This window comes from Ornithorhynchus anatinus, chromosome 8 (assembly GCF_004115215.2).
Source record: "Ornithorhynchus anatinus isolate Pmale09 chromosome 8, mOrnAna1.pri.v4, whole genome shotgun sequence".
NCBI classification, from domain to species: domain Eukaryota; kingdom Metazoa; phylum Chordata; class Mammalia; order Monotremata; family Ornithorhynchidae; genus Ornithorhynchus; species Ornithorhynchus anatinus.
In genome coordinates this window covers 17,119,538-17,139,096 of record NC_041735.1, presented here as the reverse complement: position 1 = coordinate 17,139,096, position 19,559 = coordinate 17,119,538, and the positions used below count along the sequence as shown (strand labels likewise).

Sequence of the window (19,559 nt, the reverse complement as noted above, 5' to 3'; positions counted from 1 at the left end):
CCGCTGTCATCTTCGACCCATAGCAATGCCATAGACACATCTCTCCCAGAATGCCCAACCTCCATCTGCAATGGTTCTGTGAATTCATAGAGTTTTCTTGGTAAAAGATGGAAGTGGTTTACCACTGCCTCCTTCCACGCAGTAAATTAGAGTCCTCACCCTTGATTCTTTCCGATGCTGCTGTTGCCCAGCACAGGTGAGTTTTGACTTGTAGCAGATTGCCTGCCACTAGCTAGCCACTGCTCAAGCTAGGAATGGAATGGATATGCCTCTGCCTGACTCTCTCTCCTGTAGTTGAGACTGGTAGAGTACTGGAAACTCTCCAGATGTGACCCTGAGAGGGAAAGGGGATCGGAAAGGACCCCTGTAGGATTTAGTGGTACTCCATTCTCAGAGTGGGCAGCCACCTGGGGTCAGAGAATTGTGACCAAGTAAAGCCAACTGTAGAAGGAATCAATCCATCAATCATACTTATTGAGCGCTTACTGTATGCAGAAGGGATTGGGAGAGTACAGCACAACAATATAACAGTCACATTCCCAAACTTGCAGGAAGGATTTGCTATCCAAGAAGCTCCCAAAAGCCCCTAAGGAGATTAATCTGATGGGCTACTCAGGTTGTTTTTGTCTTTCTCTCTTGTTCAGGCTCCAAGAAGATACTGCTGACAGTGAGATGTTTCTCCTCGGGTGCAGATATGGTTGAAAAGGCCAGTTTGCATCCCTTCCACACCCTGCCCACATAAAGATCTTCTTTGGCTGTACTTCTGCGTGTGCTATTTATGGTTCCTGGCTGAATTGGATTCTGCCTCTTGGTATCTCAAGCCTCCTGAAGCCTCTGTTTCAGATGAAATATTCCTTCTTGGTTTCCCACCCTAGACTTCTGCCTAGTGATCTGGGAATCAGGAGACCTGGATTCTAATGCCAACTACTATTTGGCTGCTGTGTGACCTTGGAGAAGTCACAACTTCTCTGTGCCTCAGTCTCCTCTTCTATAAAAATGGGGATTCAGTACCTGTTCCTTCTCCCCCTTGGACTGTGAGCCACATTTGGCACATGAACTTCATCTGATCTGATTATCTTGTATCTGTGCCAGTGCTTAGTACAGTGCTTGGCCCATAAAAAGCGCTTAGCACATACCACAATTGTTATAATTAGCCTGGTCTGTTGTGGCTGTAGTCTCCCAGTTGTCTGCAGATAAATCACTTCCATGAGATCCTGCTTCACTGAGTCTTTAAAATGTGTTTAAAACAGGAGCATGGCCCAGAAGATTGAAAATAGTAAAAAGAAACTGAGCTGCTCTTGGCTGCAGTTCGAGCCTCATTTTCAATCAATCCAACACAAGAAGGATTGGTAGCTAGTTTCTTTTGTTGCAATTCAGCAAGGTCCAGCTTGATACTGTAGTTAGGTTTGTAAAAAGCCACAGATCCATGAGCATGCTCCTCGTGGGTTGCCCTTGATTGGTCCAGAATCCATATGATTGATAACTGCAGCCCAGGGATGGTGACAGTTTTGAAATCTCCATCACACCTCATTGTCAGCCCTGCCTGGATACTGAACACTTCCCCACCCCAGACAGGGGGACAGGATGGGGTCTGGAAGAGTGTGAAATGCTCTATGCATACCAGGACATTTGGGGTACATCAGGGCTCAGAGGCAGTGTTAGTGCTAATCAGTGCCTCTCTAACAAGAGCTTCACTGGAAATTACCACTGGGAATAATTCCAGTTCTATATCTAGGCATGACCTAAGGGTGATTTCCTTAGGAAATTGCTAGTGAATCAATCAGTAGTATTTATTGAGCATTTACTTGTGCAGAGCCCTGTACTAAACATTGGGAGAGTAAAGAATAACAGAGTTGGTAGACACATTCCCTGCCCACAAGGAACTTACAGTCTACAGGAGAAGACAGACATTAATATAAACAAATAAATTATGGATATGTAAATATAAGTTCGGTGGGTCTGAGGGTAGGATGAATAAAGGGTGTAAATCCAAGGGCAAGGGCAACAAGAAATGGAATGAGAGAAGAGGAAATGAGGGCTTAGTCAGAGGAGGCCTCATGGAGGAAATATGCTTTTAAGAAAGCTTTGAAGGTGTGGGGGAGTAACTGTCTGTAAGATATGAAGTGGGAGGGAGTTCCAGGCCAGAGACAGGATGTGGGTGAGGGTTGAGATAGATGAGATGGAGGTACAATGAGTAGGTTGGCATTAGAGGAGCAAAGTGTGCAGGCTGGGTAATAGCAGGAAATCAGAGAGGTAAAGTGAAGAAAGGAAATTAAAACTTTATTCTCTAAATGAATTCACAGAAATCTAGCCACTGATCTGTATGATGAAACCATTCCACCTCTTCCTAACTTCCAGAGTAAGCACTTACAGTGTGCACAACACTGAACTAAGCTCTTGGGAGAGTTCAGTAGTGAATTCACAGAAATCTAGCCACTGATCTGTATGATGAAACCGTTCCACCTCTTCCTAACTTCCAGAGTAAGCACTTACAGTGTGCACAACACTGAACTAAGCTCTTGGGAGAGTTCAGTAGTTAGCCCTTATCCATGCCCTAGATGGTATAGCGTGTCAGGCTACTATGCTCCCGGTTGTGATCTCTCCACGCACTCCAATGCTACCCATCTGGCTGACCTCCGGATATTCATTCATTCAATCATATTTATGGAGTGCTTACTATGTACAAAGCACTGTATTAAACCTTTGGGAGAGTACACTATAAAACAGACACACTCCCTGCCCATAACGACCTCACAGTTTAGAGGGTATGTCCAAAAATCCAGGGAGGTGGGGACAATCTTGGTGAAGGGAGAGGGTAGGACCACCCATTCCAAGGGCATCATCTGTCAATCATGCATATGCAAAGTCAATCAGGAAACTCACACAAGGAATGTATCCACTGACTTGTCTCTTCAAGTCCAATTTAGTATTCCCAACATCAACCATGCAGAATTGCAGTAAACATAAACAGCTATTCATCAGGAGTCATTGGAGTGAAAGCGAGGGCACCCAATGTTCAAAGCCAGCAGCAGGCAGGATCAAATCGGCCACTGTTTGGTTTTCACCATGCATTGCAGGTGCAGTCTGTAGAACACAATGCTCTTGAGGAGGAGGTGGGTGAGAATGTGGCATTTTGCCAAGTTTTCTGGTCTCTACGGGGTGGGTTCACTCCCCTTAAATCTGTGGTCTGAGGGAAGCTTTGCACACCCCGAATTCAGGGTGATATCCTGACATTGGCACTAGCTACACATAGTTGGAAATCAGATTTTGCATGGCTTGTACTGCAATGGATAGGTAGATTAGAAGAAAAAATACTGCTGAATGCAGAATTTTTCACCCCACCTTTTGGCATTCTTCCCCACTGAGTCTATTCTGATCTTCTGGGTAATTTACTGGGCCCAGTCTGACAGCAGCAGACTGCTGCCCCGATTCTGTGTCAATGCAGGATAGATCAATCAGGGCCTCCCCTACTTTAGACAATTGAATGTTCCATTGCCAAGCCATTGCCAATACTTGACCCTACAAACTCCTCATCCTGAAGGATATTCTGAACCACTTTCAAACTGACTTTCTCTAGGTGGCAATTTCTACAGAGTCAGGGCACCCTCCCACCCCCCAGTCCTCTCCCTGGGTTCACAGAAAACCCCAAGAATGTTTCCAGTATTTGGAAAATTAAGACTGGAAAAGGGGACTTCAGTCAAACTGGCCACAACCAAAGTGAGACTACATTCCAGGTTTGGGAGCAGTGTTTTAGGGGATTCTACTTTCAGAGAATTTGGCAAACAGGTTTTGCACCCACAGATAAAGGTAGGCCAGTCTACATGTGCAAAGAGAAGTAGAGATATGCCATTTATTGATTTTATTTGACATTTATTTAATCCATGTAGCCAGCCAGAACGTTCAAGAATACAATATCAATTTTATCATCCCTATAGATTGCAAGCTCCTTGTGGGCAGGGATTGTTTCTACCAACTCTGTTTTAGTGTATTTTACCATGTGTTTAGTACAATGCTCTGCACAGAGTAAATTCTCAATAAATTCCACTGACTGATGGATTGATTGACTAAATTCATTAGATGGGCTGTCTACATAGATCAAATTAGCCTGATAATTGCTTTGGTACTTGATTTAGAGGTACTTTACTTCTGACTGTCTCCTCATTATCAAATTATCTGGATATTTATACAGGGACCTGCTGAGTCCTGAGGGAGCCATTCTGTCTCCTTCAACCCCCTACTTCACTGATACCATCTGGAGGCAGGTCCTCAGGGTTAGCTGATCAGGTTGTACTGTCAGGGGAACAGCAGCAGCAGTTAGAGATCTGTGAGCTCCAACTTGAAAGAGAAATGGATTCCACATTAATGGAAACCTTGGGGGGATGGGGGAAGCACTGGATCCCTAGCAATGGGGGAGCCAAGGGCTCCCCCTTAGAGAAATGCTCTGGTAATAATAATTGTGGCATTTTTAAGAGCTTGCTATGGCCCAAGCACTGTGCTAAGCACTGGAGTAGGTATAATATGAGCAGATCAGACACAGTCCCTGCCCCATATGGGGTTCACATTCTAAGAGGGAGGAAGAACAAGTATTTTATCCCCATTTTACAGATGAGGTAAGTGAGGCGCAGAGATGTTAAGTGACTTGCCCAAAGTTAAAACAGGAGGCAAGTGGCAGAGCAGATATTAGAACCTAGGTCCTCTAATCCCCAGACCTAATATCTTTCTACCTAGGCCACACTCCTCTAGATTGAGAGGTTTATGTACAATATCATGCAGAATAGGAAAGGGTGGCAAAATCTTCCCCACCTCAGGGAGACCAAATGCCTGAAGCTGACCCTATCTGTCCTGCCTGGAAAAAGGAGAAGTGACATTGGAAACATTAGGAAGGTTGTGACTGTTCCAGCTGTTGTTGTTAGTCCCGTCTCATCTCCAGAGCTGCGAGAAAACTAAAAACCATCCCAGAATTTACTGTAGTGCTTATTATTTTTATTGCTGTCCTCCTTTCCTCGAGGAGTTTTGCTGTTTTTTAGATTTCACTCTTTCCTCTAGTGTCTGTTGCTAATTCCCTCCCCCACCACCCCATGACTACTTATAAATAAATTGTGAGCCCACTGTGGGTCAGAGTCCACGTCTGATTCTCATCTTTGTACTTTTCCCCAAAGCTTAGTACTGAAATGTGCACACAGTAGGCACTCAATAAAGATTATTGAATTCATTAGTTCATCAATTAATTAATAATTCAGGCCTATAATACACTTTCACAGTTGAATACTTGAGACCAAGCTGCATTGCGAGGGCTGAATTACTTAGGAAACTTGTTAGCCTAGACCCAGAATAAGAAATAATCTTCAGGAGAGAGAGAGCAGAGAAAAGAGTTGAGCTCAAGCCCTCACTAAATGGCTATTAGACTGCTGGCTTGAAAATCCCACCCAAGCCCCTCTTCCCTCACTCTTGGAAACCCACGGGTGTTATTAACGGGGCAGTGAAACGAACAAAAAGGGAAATAAATATTTTCCCTCTCTCAACTCAGCATTATGCCGACTGGTGAGACTCTCCGTAAGAGACAAAGACACAACTGGGTACTGTAGAGCATAAATACTTAGCCTTCAGGGGGTTTCTTTTCTTAATTTAAGTGTCACTTGAACTTTACTTAAAGGCTGTTGTGTGTCACTATCCCTTGGAGTCTCAGCCCTTATTTATCATAGCTGAACTGTAGTTCATTTGAGCAACAGATTCCAGCTAATTATATCCAGAGAAATGTGGTAGACCATTTTAAAGGGCTCTGCGATCAATGTTAACTAATCAGACACTTTCTGAGAATCTGTAAATTGTGGAGAATATACTTTCCCTCCCAAAGAACAATTTTTTTTTTTCTTAAAGACAAAATTCCAATTGAGGTTGTTTCATTCTGAAACCTGAGCAGCCCTATCAGAACTATCTAAACTGCTTTGCACTCACCTCCTGGCTCCTTGAGCCCTTTTTTAGAAAAACTGTCTGCAAACAGACAGTTTGCAGTTTGGGGCTTATCATGTCTTGTGGTTACTGGCTTCACTGACAAGGAGGGATCCATCACCCCCACCAACTCACATGTGGGTCACTATTTAGAATCACTTCAGCCTCATCAGATCTTCTCTGGTTTGGTCTTTACCCCTAATTATCTGAAGGCCCAGAGGTGTTAAAACAAGGCTCTAGGGTCTTCCAGAGTCTGTTGGCTCCTGTTGTCTGTTTCCCTACTCAATATCACATCACCCTCTGATACAGGATGGGCTCTCACAGCAACCAGAGGTAATGTCACTAAAGATTATGGGACAGGGAAAATGAATCAAGAACAGATAAAGAAATCCCTGTCCTCCCTGCCCCCTTTATCCTCTTCTTTTTTTTCCCCTTCTCCCTAAACCACCAGTCAGCACACAAATATTCCACAGGAGTGCTATTTGGACTCCAATTCCAGGAAAATGCATGAGTGATGGAAGATCATCACAATAGATACTTCATATGTGATTTTTTTCACATATTCTGTAACTTTAGTTTGGGGCATTATTGCCCACTACAAGCACTTTATCATTTAAGTCTCAGATACTCTAAAACATCTGAAGCTGAACAATGATTTCACCAAGGAGTGAAATGCAGCCACTTCTAGGGTGGAGCCTATCATAACAACTTACTGGGCATCACAATATTCTGACTCTACAGGTGAAAGGAGAAAGATTTTCCAGCTGGATCAAGTCTCTCAGCAATGTTAGTATCTTTGTATGAAGAGAAGAGTTGCCAACATTTCAACAGAGTGGCCCACTGAAATAAGGCCCCTTTGAAAGCCAGAATACAGCTACCAAGGAGAGAGTTTTAATATATAATTTTGGATATAATAATAATGTTGGTATTTGTTAAGCGCTTACTAGTGCAGAGCACTGTTCTAAACGCTGGGGTAGACACAGGGGAATCAGGTTGTCCCACGTGGGGCTCACAGACTTAATCCCCATTTTACAGATGAGGGAACTGAGGCACAGAGAAGTGAAGTGACTTGCCCACAGTCACACAGCTGACAAGTGGTAGATCCGGGATTCGAACCCATAACCTCTGACTCCAAAGCCCGTGCTCTTTCCACTGCGCCACGCTGCTTCTCATGCCTTCAACATCTCCTTGGCCTAACCCTGGTGAGATTGAGAAGACTTCTGGGACCTCAACCCAGGGTGGTGGAGCTGGAGATCGTTACTAATCTGGCCCCAGGGAGCTCAATGGCTTTATATTTTTCATTTAAGAACATTCACATCGATAGTCATTTTAGAAGATGCAAATCAGTGACAGTAGCCCTCATTCTGCCCTGACAAATATTCATTTCAATATCTCTCAATATGCTCCAAAGGCATAAAAATCAATAAAACGGAGGGAATCAAAGTTCTAAAGCACACCAAGGGTGAAGCCTAGGAAAGGAATGAGAACAGGAAGGAGTTCCTAGCAGAACTTTCTTTTCCCTTTGGGTACATTTTCTTCCCTTCATTGATGGGGTGATGACTATCAGTAACTCCAAACTAATTTAGGCCAGCTCGCCTGGAGGCAGAGGAATTAACTAGATGACCTCCAGCTCCTCCGGGCCTTTGTTCCCACAGATTTTGATCCATTGTGTTTTGACCCTGCTGGCTGCATTCCAGGGAGGAGGCAGTGAGTTTATCCCCCAGATAAAACCCTGAGGGAAAGGCCTACCGTTCAAACCTCCTCAATCTCCTTGGATAAGGAGGGAGTCCAGGGAAATGATTCTTCCCAGGCTCTCTGACACCACTCAGTCTCTAACCTGTCACCTGTTAAGAAACCATAGCAGGGATCCAAGCATCCTGGGGCCCCTCTGCCTTCACCAAGTTTTCTGGGAGCCACAGTGACTAGCCTCTGTCCCACTCGAGAGTAGAAGGGATTGATTGTCTGAGTACCTCACCGACATTCTGAAATGGAACTTTTGTCTTTGATGTTTGTTATTAGTAATAATAACATCAAAAACAATGGTACTTGTTAAGCACCTACTACATGCCAAGCACTGTTCTAAGTGCTGCGATAGATACAAGTTACTCAGATTGAACACAGTCCCTGCCCCACATGGGCCCCATTTTACAGATGAGGTAACCGAGGTACAGAGAAGTGAAGAAACTTGCCCGAGGTCACACAACAGACAAGTGGTAGAGTGGAATTAGAACCCAGGTCCTTCTGAATCCCAGGCCCATGCTCTATCCACTGAGCCACACTGCTTCTGTTAGTAGTATTAATAAATGATTTCTTGATATATATTACTTTTAAAGAATTGTAATGATGGTTATTTAGTTTTTATGATGCACAAAATGTTGGAAAGGATGCACAGATGTTGCTTTAGACACCGTTCCAGCCCCACAAGGAGCTTGTAGTCAGAGGAGATCAGACATTCAGGGGAAAAAAGTGTGAAAAAAGTTCAACATTTCAGAAGTAACAACAGTATAACATTGTACTTCATTCCTCATCTCCTTGAACTCTTTCCTATTTTGGCCCAGGCTATCCTCTCCAGACTGCCACAACATTCCCAGAATTCCAAGGGTGGTGACAGCAGCTCCTGCCTGCCCTCCGCTCCTTTGAGGGCCAGGACTTCTCTTGATTAATCAGTTCTTAAACTAGAGAGATTCCGGCATCAGCCTCCTGACTGTCACAATGTATATTTGTGCCCCAGAAGAATTGACTCTGTTGAAAAGGGAATATCTGTGGCAGCTGGGCATAGCGTAGTCTAGTGGATGGAGCATGAGCCTGGAAGTCAGAAGGAACTGGGTTCCAATCCCGGGCTCCACCCCTTGTCTGCTTTGTAACCCTGGGCATGTCACTTCACTTCTCTGGGCCTCAGTTACCTCATCTGGAAAATAGGGATTAAGACTGTGAGCCCTATGTGGTCCATTGGCTGTGTCCAATTCAATTAGCTTGTATCTGTCCCAGCACGTAGTTCAGTGCCTGGCATAACTCTTAACAAATACCATTAAAAAGTAACGGGGGGATGTGTACACCACCATGTGTACACTTCAGGAAACCTAGGTAAAAGTGCACAGGCTAAGAGTCAAAGGACCTGGGTTCTAATTCCACTCCACCACTTACCTGCTGTGTGTCCTTGGACAAGTCACTTAACTTCTCTGTTCTTCCTCCCCTTGGACTGTTACAGGGACAGGGACCAGGACTATGTTCCACCTGATAATGTATCCATCCCAGCATTTAGTACCATGCTTGGCACATAGTGAGTGCCTAACAAATACCACAAATATTAATTATTATTACATTGTTCCTCTAAGCATCCCATTGTTCCTGTCAGTGACAGAAGTCCCAATGATGGTAATTGCTTACATGTTTATAATAATAGTAATAATAATGGTATTTGTTATTAATAATAATGTTGGTATTTGTTAAGTGCTTACTATGTGCAGAGCACTGTTCTAACCGCTGGGGTAGATACAAGGTAATCAGATTGTCACACCTGGGGCTCACAGTCTTAAGCCCCATTTTACAGATGTAGTAACTGAGACTCAGAGAAATTAAGTCACTTGCCCAAGGTCACACAACAGACAAGTGGCGAAGCTGGGATTAGAACCCATGACCTCCGACTCCCAAGCCTGTGCTCTTTCCACTAAGCCACGCTGCTTCTCAAGCAACTTATTTTCTTTAACGCTTGTGCCTATCTTCTTAAGATGCTACTTGGCCTCCAAAATAGCACATTTAAAGTCCCAACACTCACTTATATTTAATAATTTAAAGTATGCCTCTTTCGATATTAATCAGCTTTAAAATTAAGTTCTCATGGCACTTAGTAATTTTTGTTTTATACATCCCATTAAAAAGATCCAATCCAAAGAAAAATGTTTAGCCACAGAATCCAGTACTATTAGAGCTGCAGTGGAGTTATTTCTCCTTATTGGAGCACCAGAGAAGCATTTAAAAACCCAGATAATAAAACAATGAGCTCCAGCCTCTGAAGGAGCAAGGTTGACTTCTCTGGATCTGTGTCTCATATTGGTGACAAAAAACCAGGGGTTCATTCACCTGCCTTAGGCTCTGGCCAGGATACTGTTAACTCACTATTACTTGATACAGAGCTAGAAATTGAAGGGTGTTTGCATCTTGCAGGTTGGCTCTGTGCTTGTCTTGCAGGGACCGTTCCTGGATCTCAGAGGAGGCAACAACAGACAGGGGATGGAAATGTGTTTTGTCTGACTAGCTCTAGTTTCTCACCGGTTTTCTTGGGGGCAGAAATAGGCAAGGTTAAAGATAAGGTACTGAGCTAGGACGGACCTCATTACTATGAGAAGCAGCAGCTTGGCCTAATGGATAGAGTATTGGCCTGGGCATCAGAAGGATCTGGGTTCTAATCCCAGGTCCCCCACTTGTCTTCTGTGAGAGCTTGGGCATGTCACTTAACTTCTCTGTGCTCAGTTATCTCATCTGTAAAATGGGGTTAAAGACAGTGAGCTCCATATGGGACAGGGACTGCATCCAATCCAATTTGCTTGTAACCACCCAGCATTTAGTACAGTGCCTGGCACATAGTAAGCACTTAACAAATACGAAAATTATTATTATTACCAGTTAACTTGCCTGAAAAATCTGAATGTTTTCATTAAACTCCTGCACTATACACAATTTTTAAAATCCTTATACTCTACACAGCGTAAGCCCCAACATTAAATGCAATTTGTGAGATCCCCACCCTGTACTCAGTTTAAGCCCCTACCCTGTGCACAATTCAGTAAGTTTCCACACTACACACACAGTCCACACACTATACACAATTTGTTAAGCCTCCACATGATACATAATCTGTTAAATAATCTCCCAATACACAATTCGTTTAACACCTCCAATGTACACCATTCAACTAAAAGGATTAAGTCCCTGCCTTCTAGACTGTAATCTAAAACAGACATGCAGCAGAATGAGTTATTATTCAGGTGACCACTGATGGTACTCAAAAATACCAGACATAGAGACTCCTGCGACTTCCCATGTTTATGCCAGGTACCACAGTGTAACTTAACGATGTCATATGCACCGTTTTGATTAAATATGCCACGCTTCTGCACTTAAAGCTTTCCTCTGGGGCAACTCCTGACCTCTCCACTCATTACAGCAGCGTGGCTCAGTGGAAAAGAGCCTGGGCTTGGGAGTCAGAGGTCATGGGTTCTAATCCCTCCCCCGACGCTTGTCAGCTGTGTGACCTTGGGCAAGTCACTTAACTTCTCTGGGCCTCAGTTACCTCATCTGGAAAATGGGGATTAAGACTGTGAGCCCCACGTGGGACAAGCTGATCACCTTGTATAGCCCCAGTGCTTAGAACAGTGCTTTGCACATAGTAAGTGCCTAACAAATACCATCATTATCATTATTATTATTACAGAGCCACTGTCATCCTTTTTTTATGGTATTTGTTAAGTGCTTACTATGTGACTGGCACTGTTCTAAGTGCTGGGGTAGATATAAGCTAATCAGGTTGGACACAGTCCATGTCCCACATCGGGCGGGGGTTACAGTCCTAATCCCCACTTTAGAGATGAAGTGACTGAGGCCCATAGAAGTGAAATGACTTGCCCAAGGTCCTTTCCCAGGTTTCTGTGTCTGAGGACCCCACACCCCAGCTAAGGAACTCAGTGGCAAAGCCAAGGCTGAGGTAGGCTGGGAGAGGAAAACTAAAATACCAAACATAAAATCATCCACCGTTACATCTGTATCAGACAGGGATTGACCAGCTGAAAACCAGATTGTCAGACAGAAAACCAGATTCATTCAATAGTATTTATTGAGCGCTTTACTATGTGCAGAGCACTGTACTAAGCGCTTGGAATGAACAAGTCGGCAACAGATGACTGGCCCCTGCTACTTGTTCAGTGAGATTATTTTCAATATGTAAGAGGGCAAGGGTATAAATAAACACACGAACACAGAGGACTTTAAAAACATTTGCTTTCTCCAAGTGCCAACTCCAGGCTGGGGACTCTCCAGTAGGACTATTAATAGCATCAATCAATCAATCAGTTGTATTTATTGAGAATTCACTGTTAGTAGAGCACTGAATTAAACAGTTGGGAAAGTACACTAGAACAGAGTTGATAGACACTTTCACAGTCCAGAACAGGTTAAGCTGGCTTTTAAAACCACCATTTTAAAAGTAGATCTCTGTCATGTGCTTAGAGCAATTTTCTGGGAACACTTAGCCAGTGGTGTCCTCAGAGACCTAACCTCTGATGCAAAAATAATAGCAGTAATAGTAAGAATAGTATTTATTAAGTGCTTACTGTCTGAGGAGTGCTCTACCTAGCATTTGGAGAGAATACACAGGTATGCAAAGGTGCAGCAATTTGCACCTTTGGCCCTCACCCTGGCACGACATAAGTGCCCTAACTCCACAGAATCGTTCCACAATCCATAAAACATGGGCTTTGCAAATATTGGAAATTAGCTATAATTTTATCTGAAAAGAATTCCTACTAGTATGAGTGCTTCATTGGCATAACTGCCTCCTTGTGGGGAGGGAACATGTCACTTCTTTGTTTTGTCCTGCCCAAATGCTTAGTATGGTGTGTTGCACCAAGTGGGTGCTCAATATATACTGCTACTCCTCCTTTCTAAAACAAATAGAGCTTCCAGATTTTTTTTTCTCTTTTCACCACTCATTTTTATAGGTATTAACGACTTCAGTCCACCAAGAACTTAATGAGTTGCTTGACATCATTTTTTTTTTAAATAACTTGATTTCTTTTCTAAAAACCCTTATTGTCTATTAAAGACGAGTATTTGATCATGCTACTGTTTACTCAGGAAAAAGAAAAAAGAAAAACCTCAGGATGATTTGCCTATCCATCTCTAGTTTCCTCCTTTCCCATCAAACACACTGTACATCTTAAAGGTTGGGGGCTTTTTAACTGTCAGCAGTGTTTAGGTGCATATGATAAGGATGGTTTCAACTTAAAATTTACAGAAATTCTAAGAGCCACCCAAAGACCTTGGGTAGAAAAATGAATAAGGGTTGTATCCATAAAGAAAAACCCAATCTCTTTTATTTGGGAAATGTTTTGGGGTGAAATGTGTTTGTGTGTGTGTGTATATAAATGTGTGCACATACTCATGTATATATGAGTAGGTATATATAGACAAGTACTTGCTTCTAAAGATAGTAAGTGGTGCAGTGCCTGGACTTAAATTCCTCGCCTCAGGACCAAATGGTTAAGACTAAACACATTTAGTCTTAACCACATAGCATCCAACTGGGGGCTAATGCATACTTAAGGATGCAGAGCACAGATTGTAGATGCTGGGACATTCCAGAGAGAGAAAACATCTTACCAGTGAAAATAAAACTGATTTTTCCAGCAAGATGGTGAGATATTTTCTACCATTTCTTCCATGCAGATGGCTCACATTTAAAGGTATGCAGTTCCCAGAGCCTTTTGCTTAATGATGAACCCCCTGGGTGTGAGAAGCCTCACAGAATGGTGCACCCTGGAGCTGACACGCACTCACAGAAATTAAGCTTCCTGAATGAAATGGCAAAAGGATGAAGCTGGAGTTGCAATAGAAAAAGGGGAGGGGCGACCTTATTTGTTTGAATTGGTATCCTGTGGCTTTAACAAGGCACACCAAATTAGTCAAACCAGTTAGGTGGGATGGTTTTTCGGTGTTAATTGACCTGTCAGTCACAGTTAGAGGCCTTAAATACACTCCTGGGTAAAGGAGTTAAAGTAATCAGGCCTTTCATACCCTTACATCTATCCTATCGAATTAAGAAACTGGGAAGACTGAAATCAGTGGGAATCCAGCCAAGGGAGACAGAGAGAGTGGACAGGGATGGCAAATGGATGCAGCTCTGGCCAGTGACTGGCTGACCAACTCCTGTGTTGCACTGCAGCAGTATAACTAGCTGCAAAGTTAAATGTCATTTCAAAGAGCTAAGTCAGAATGATGTGCTTTGCCCGCAGTTTCCCTATGAATTGGATCATGCTGCATCTTTCGATATTCCCTGGGCATTTTGGATGCTCATTGTCCATGCAGCCCCAGGGCCCAGGCTGGCTCCATGCTCCAACATTTTTCTGGCTGTGTGTCCACGCCGTGGGTGTCGGGCACCTGCAACCCCACTCCCAGTTGTCTGCCTAAGCCTATCTTTCCTCTGAGAGCTGCTGACTGTGGTCAAGGTCAGGGCCTTGTGGGGATGATATATTTTGAAGGTGAACAGACCAAAGGGTTTTTTCAGCCTGGGGTCTTAATAGCTACCCACCCGTCAACCTGGAGCAACTCTCTCCTGTTCATATTTTGTGCCTGGATGCTATAAAATGAGAGAAGTGTGGGGAAATAGCATAGCCTAGTGGATAGATCACAGGGCTAGGAGTCAAAAGGACCTGGGTTCTAAGCCCAGCTCTGCCAATTGCTTGCTGTGTGACCTTTGGCAAGTCACTTCACTTCTCTGTGCCACAGTTACCTCATCTGTAAAATGAAGATTATGACTGTGAGCCCCTTGTGGGACAGGTACTGTGTCCAACCCCATTACCTTGTACCTACCCCAGCACTTAATGCAATGCCTGGCATCTACTAACTGCCTAACAAATACCACAATTATTATTATAATTTACCCAGTAAATTTTAAACCTGGGGAGAACTGAACCAGGAAACCTTGTGAATGATCAGGCATTGCCACCCAACTCTCACCAATCAATAAGTACTGAAAACAGTACTGAGAGTACCAGAGTACAGTAGAGGTAGAAGATGTGATCCCTGCCCCAAGGAGCTCACAATCTAATGGGGAAGAGAGACACAAAATAAATTATAGACAGGAAGAGAATGGAAAAATAGGTGAATATATAAGGGCTTCAATAGTCGAGTGCTGTAAATCAAGTACAAAAGTGTTCTGTGTGGAGGAGGGAATATAAGTGCTAACATGGTAGTAGGGAGAAAATTATGGATCAAGGAAAACTTCCCGGAGAAGGCAGGATTTCAGGGTTGAAATTGAAGGATTGAAGGTAGGGAGGGCTGAGGTCAGTCAGATTTGGAGAGGGAGTTGGAGGAAGGATGTGAGCAAGGAAACAGAGGTGGGAGAATTGACAGTGAAAACCAGTGAGAAAATTACCTGAGAAGGAAACAACTGTGAGACCTGGGGTATAGCGGAAAAATATTGCTGCTAAGTAAGAGGAAGAAAGCTGATGGAATGCCTAAAAGACAATGATCAGGAGATTCTGCTTCATATAGAAAGAAATGGGTTACCACTGGAGGTGGACTGTTGAATTGTGTGTGAATGTTGTTTTCGGGAAATGTGGGCAGCTCAACAGCTAAAAACAAGGAAGTTAATGAGCACCAAGCACCAGCAGACCTGCCTGAGGTACTGACAAGGCCCAATTTTCATCAGAAATAACCTCAGTCCTAGCTGCGGACACTCCAGACGAAGCTCCTCCAAAACAATCAGGCTGTGGTCCAAGTTATATAAGTAGAAGGACATCGGTGACCCTTTCCTGATTAGGAGGGCCCAGGTGGAAGATGCCTTTTACTTTCCCAACTGTAGTTAGCTACTCCTAAGATCCCTCCCCATTTCTCAGCCATGCCAGACCTTCCTGGAATGAGAGAAGCATTTGCTAGCAGCTCCCGGACAGCTGATCACTGACTAAGCAATCTAAGGTGGCAGCAGAAAGGATGATTCCAGGAGACTAAGTTGATTGCAAAGGAGGTTCTGCACACTTTACAGCCTTCAAGTGGCTCAACTTCACTTAAAGCATTGCAAGGCCATTTTGGAAGGGCAGAGAAGGGTCGGGCAAAGAGGGAGAGGAGAAGGCTAGAGGAGCTAAGACTTTTAAGGGCACCATCAAATTCTTCCCATCTGTTTAGTTTTCTTTATCCCCACCACCCGTCCCACCGAGCTAAGCCAAAATCTACTGTCATTTTTTAAAAGGAAAGAAAGAAAACGCAAGGGAGAAGATGCCCGTGGTTTGGACTCAATTTGAAAAGGAGGGGATGGAGAGGGGCTTTTTAATCCTGCCCTGTGAGAGTACAAGAGGATGTAATCTGGCCTGCGTTCTGACAAACTCCACCCTGGACTCCAGTTCAGATCTCTACCGCATCCCCTATGAGTCAGAAACCCATTTGGTCCTGAATGAGATAAGATGTTGGTCCCTGGGGGCAGCAGATAATATGAGATTTGCAAGGGGATTCTCTCTGCAGAGGTCAAGTGAAGGGCAAACCTGCTGCTTATTTAGGTCTTCAGTACTTGGCCTCTGTCACTGTTAGTAAAGGGTCTCTCGGACACAGTGCCTCCCCAAGACAGGGTTTGCTTGCCTGATCATTACAGGGCTTTTAATTGTTTCCTTCTGCTGGAAGTGCAGCACCAAGAGAAAGCCCAGATGGCCAGGGCGTCAGTGGCAAATAGTCATTTAGTGTAGAGTGTGAGGTGCTTTGAGTGGACAGGGAAATTGGCTGTTCTTTCTCTTCACTATTGACTTAATGTGAAATGACGGTTTCAACTTGGCTGAATGGAGTGTAGCTGGGGTGTGGTGGGCTGAGAAACTGAGTCAGCAGTTTATGGGCTCAGTCTGTGGCAGCCAGCTCCCCTGGGAGGCAGAGAGGACTAGGGGAGTTACCTCTTGGCTTGCTTTCTCCAGGGGCCCAGCATTGTGAGCCCAGCATTGAGAGTGATCTCATTCAGGACGGTGGGGAGGAGTGGGGAAGAAAGGACTGGGTAATCCTCCCTGGGAAGTGGAATGGACCATCTGAATAAGGACATGAATGCATTTTTCTGGGCTAAAGTGCTTTAGGGCAGGGTCTGTAATAGGAGGAGAGATTCTTGGTTGGAGAACTAGCCCATTGGGTGTGGGGCAATATACAGGATTAAAGTTGGGTTATTTTCTGTGTTATATTTTGTGGACTGAGCTCATCCCCTTCCTAGGTGGAGGAGGCCCTTAACCAACCGGCTTGCTTCTGACCTCACATCGACCAAGGAGACCAAAGAGCTGCTGTTTTTGGAACTGATACCTGGAGCAAGCAAAAGAATGAAACTTGGTACATGGAATCTACCATGTACAAGGACAGAGCCATCTCAGTGAAATGGACACAAGACTCCCCAAGCTTTGGGGATAATGTCTACTTACTCTGTAGTACTCTCCCAAGCACAAAAGTACCTGAGTTCTAATCTGAGCTCTGCTATCCCACTTGTCTGTTGTGTGACCTTGAACAAGTCACTTAACTTCTCTGGACCTCAGTTACCTCATCTGTAAAATGGGGTTGAGCCCGTGAGCCCCATGTGGGTCAGAAACTGGGTCCAATCTGCCCCAGCACTTAGGATGGTAGCCATAGCAAGCACATAACAAATAACACAGTTATTATAATTACTAGTGGTTGAAGGATTGATTGAATGTATTGGAGGAGCTGGATTTGATGCCCAGAAGCTCACAGTATGGAGCTCTGCCTCTCAGGTTGTGTAACCAGTGGCAAGTGTCAATTTTCTCCAACATCTGGCTCTCTTGTCTGATCTTCTTCTCTCTCCACAAGCTAGCTCATGCTTACTGCTTTGCCCAAACAATGCCCCAACCATCAACCTCTAAGCCACAGCACCATGTGCTTCCCTCACCTGAAATGCCTCTCACCTCTGCTTCATCACAGCACATCCCTCTTCTCCTTCAAAAAGCTATTGAACCCTCACCACTTTGGTGAAGCCCTCTCAAATCACACCACTTTCTTCCCCACCACTGTCTTGATCAAGCCTCCCTCAACACTTACGCATATCTCTTCCAAACTGACGAGGATGCTTTGGCCCTGGATTTTTGATAATTGTTCATCTCATTGTACACTTTGCATTTGCCCCTCAACCCGCTTTAGATTGTAAATTCCTCAATTGCAGAGAAATCCTATTGCCTCCGTATGTATTATTTTAATTTTTTTGTAATTTTCTGCACCTAGCAGAATACTGTGCCAAGTTGATCTTCAATAGTTACTGTTGATGATCGAGATGATGAATCTAGCATCATTCCAGCTTTCAACCCAGTTACTGTGATCCAGATTGGTAAAATTGATGCTAAAATATGTGGAGAATTCAGCTGTCAAATACATCACTTCATAACTTATTTCTTTAGGCAAAAATCGGGGCCTGCCAACCTCCAGAGTCTTGCCGCCCTTAATGAAGCGTCTGGATATTTTAAGGGTCCAAACTCATCTGAGACTCCTGTAATGCCTTGGGCTAGGCTTGGGGCGGGATGGGGGTGGGGGGGTGCTTACCCTCCCCATCCCCCTCTCCTGTTCTTCAGCTCACCCTAGCTTATAAAACCATACATGGTTATCGTTTTCTCCACTCGCCTCCTGTCTCCTCTCCCACTCAGTTCTTTCGGTCTTTGCCTCCTTGCTTCCCATATGGCAGCCTCAGCTCAGTGTTTCCACCACTCCCCGTGCCTGCATGCCTGGAATAGTTAAGCTGCCCTTGCTGGATCGGAGTCGGGCGGGAGGATTTCGCCGGTATCCCTTCTTTAAGAGAGACAGATTTATCCTTCTGCTTATCAAAGGAATTCCGCACAATCTGTGATAGCCCCACAAGCCTTAATCTTGCAGTAAGTACAGAAAGACAATTAGCATACAGGACCTTTTCTCCTCAAATGGAGAACTAAATGGCTGGGGGGGGGGGCTTCTTTTTAAAAAAAATTCGAAAGAAAATGTGGAAAGCATACAGCGGTACTTGTGCGTGTCTTAGAATTGACATTAAGAATTCACGAAATGGTAGCCATATGGAGGAGTAGCAGTGGCTCTGATATTGCACGAGTCAAGTATTCATTTTTCTAATGAATTCTTTAGTCATAGCATACATTTCGGGAGTATCTGAAATGCTGACACCACTCATCTGTGCGCTTTAATGAAACATTATAGCTCCCACTGGAGTTCAATGCCTATACAATTGGCTTTGTTCTAATCCTCAGTAGAGTGAGCGGGTGACACTGGGCAGACTGCCGTTTCTCAACACTGCCCTCTGCTGGCAGCCAAGCCAACCTCCAAGCCTTAACGCCGCCCCTGGATTCCGGGTGGTTTCGCAGAGGGCCGTTCGACCGTCCATGCGGCGGCCTCCCTGCCCAGACCGACCTTCATTTTCGGGCCAGCAGCAGCGATCACTACGGCTGAATGAGTGGAATTGGGAAGGAAAGGGAAAATGGACAAGGGGCCGGAGAGAAAGAAATGGGAATTAGCCGCAAACAGCCTGGAACTTTGGTTTCTGATGGCAAAAGGATGGGGCGAGAGAAACAGGAGGAAGAAAAGGGAAGACCAAAGGGATTGCAGGCGGGCAAAGCCAATGACTGAATTAAGAGAAATATCTCTCTGCGGGGTCCATGCAAGCCCTCGATTTTTGTATCCAGCCGGGCTGCCCAAGTGAGGAGCTGAGGTCAATCCTGTTTCATCTTCTTTTAGGGTTTTTTGTCTGTTTTTTGTGGTATTTGTTAAGTACTTAATACGTGCCAGGAACTGCACTGAGCACTGGAGGTAGATACAAGTAATCAGTTTGGACACAGTCCATGTCCCGCTTGGGGCTCACAGTCTTAATCCCCATTTTGCCAATGAAGTAACTGAGG

General features: G+C 44.4%; 1 non-coding gene across 1 annotated transcript; it reads right to left on the bottom strand.

The window, feature by feature from the left end:
- Window positions 1-206: 206 nt before the first annotated feature.
- On the bottom strand, window positions 207-344 carry LOC114814032. The gene has a single exon (XR_003761775.1). It is a non-coding gene; the product is annotated as a small nucleolar RNA SNORA7 (small nucleolar RNA).
- Between the last annotated feature and the right edge of the window lie 19,215 nt (window positions 345-19,559).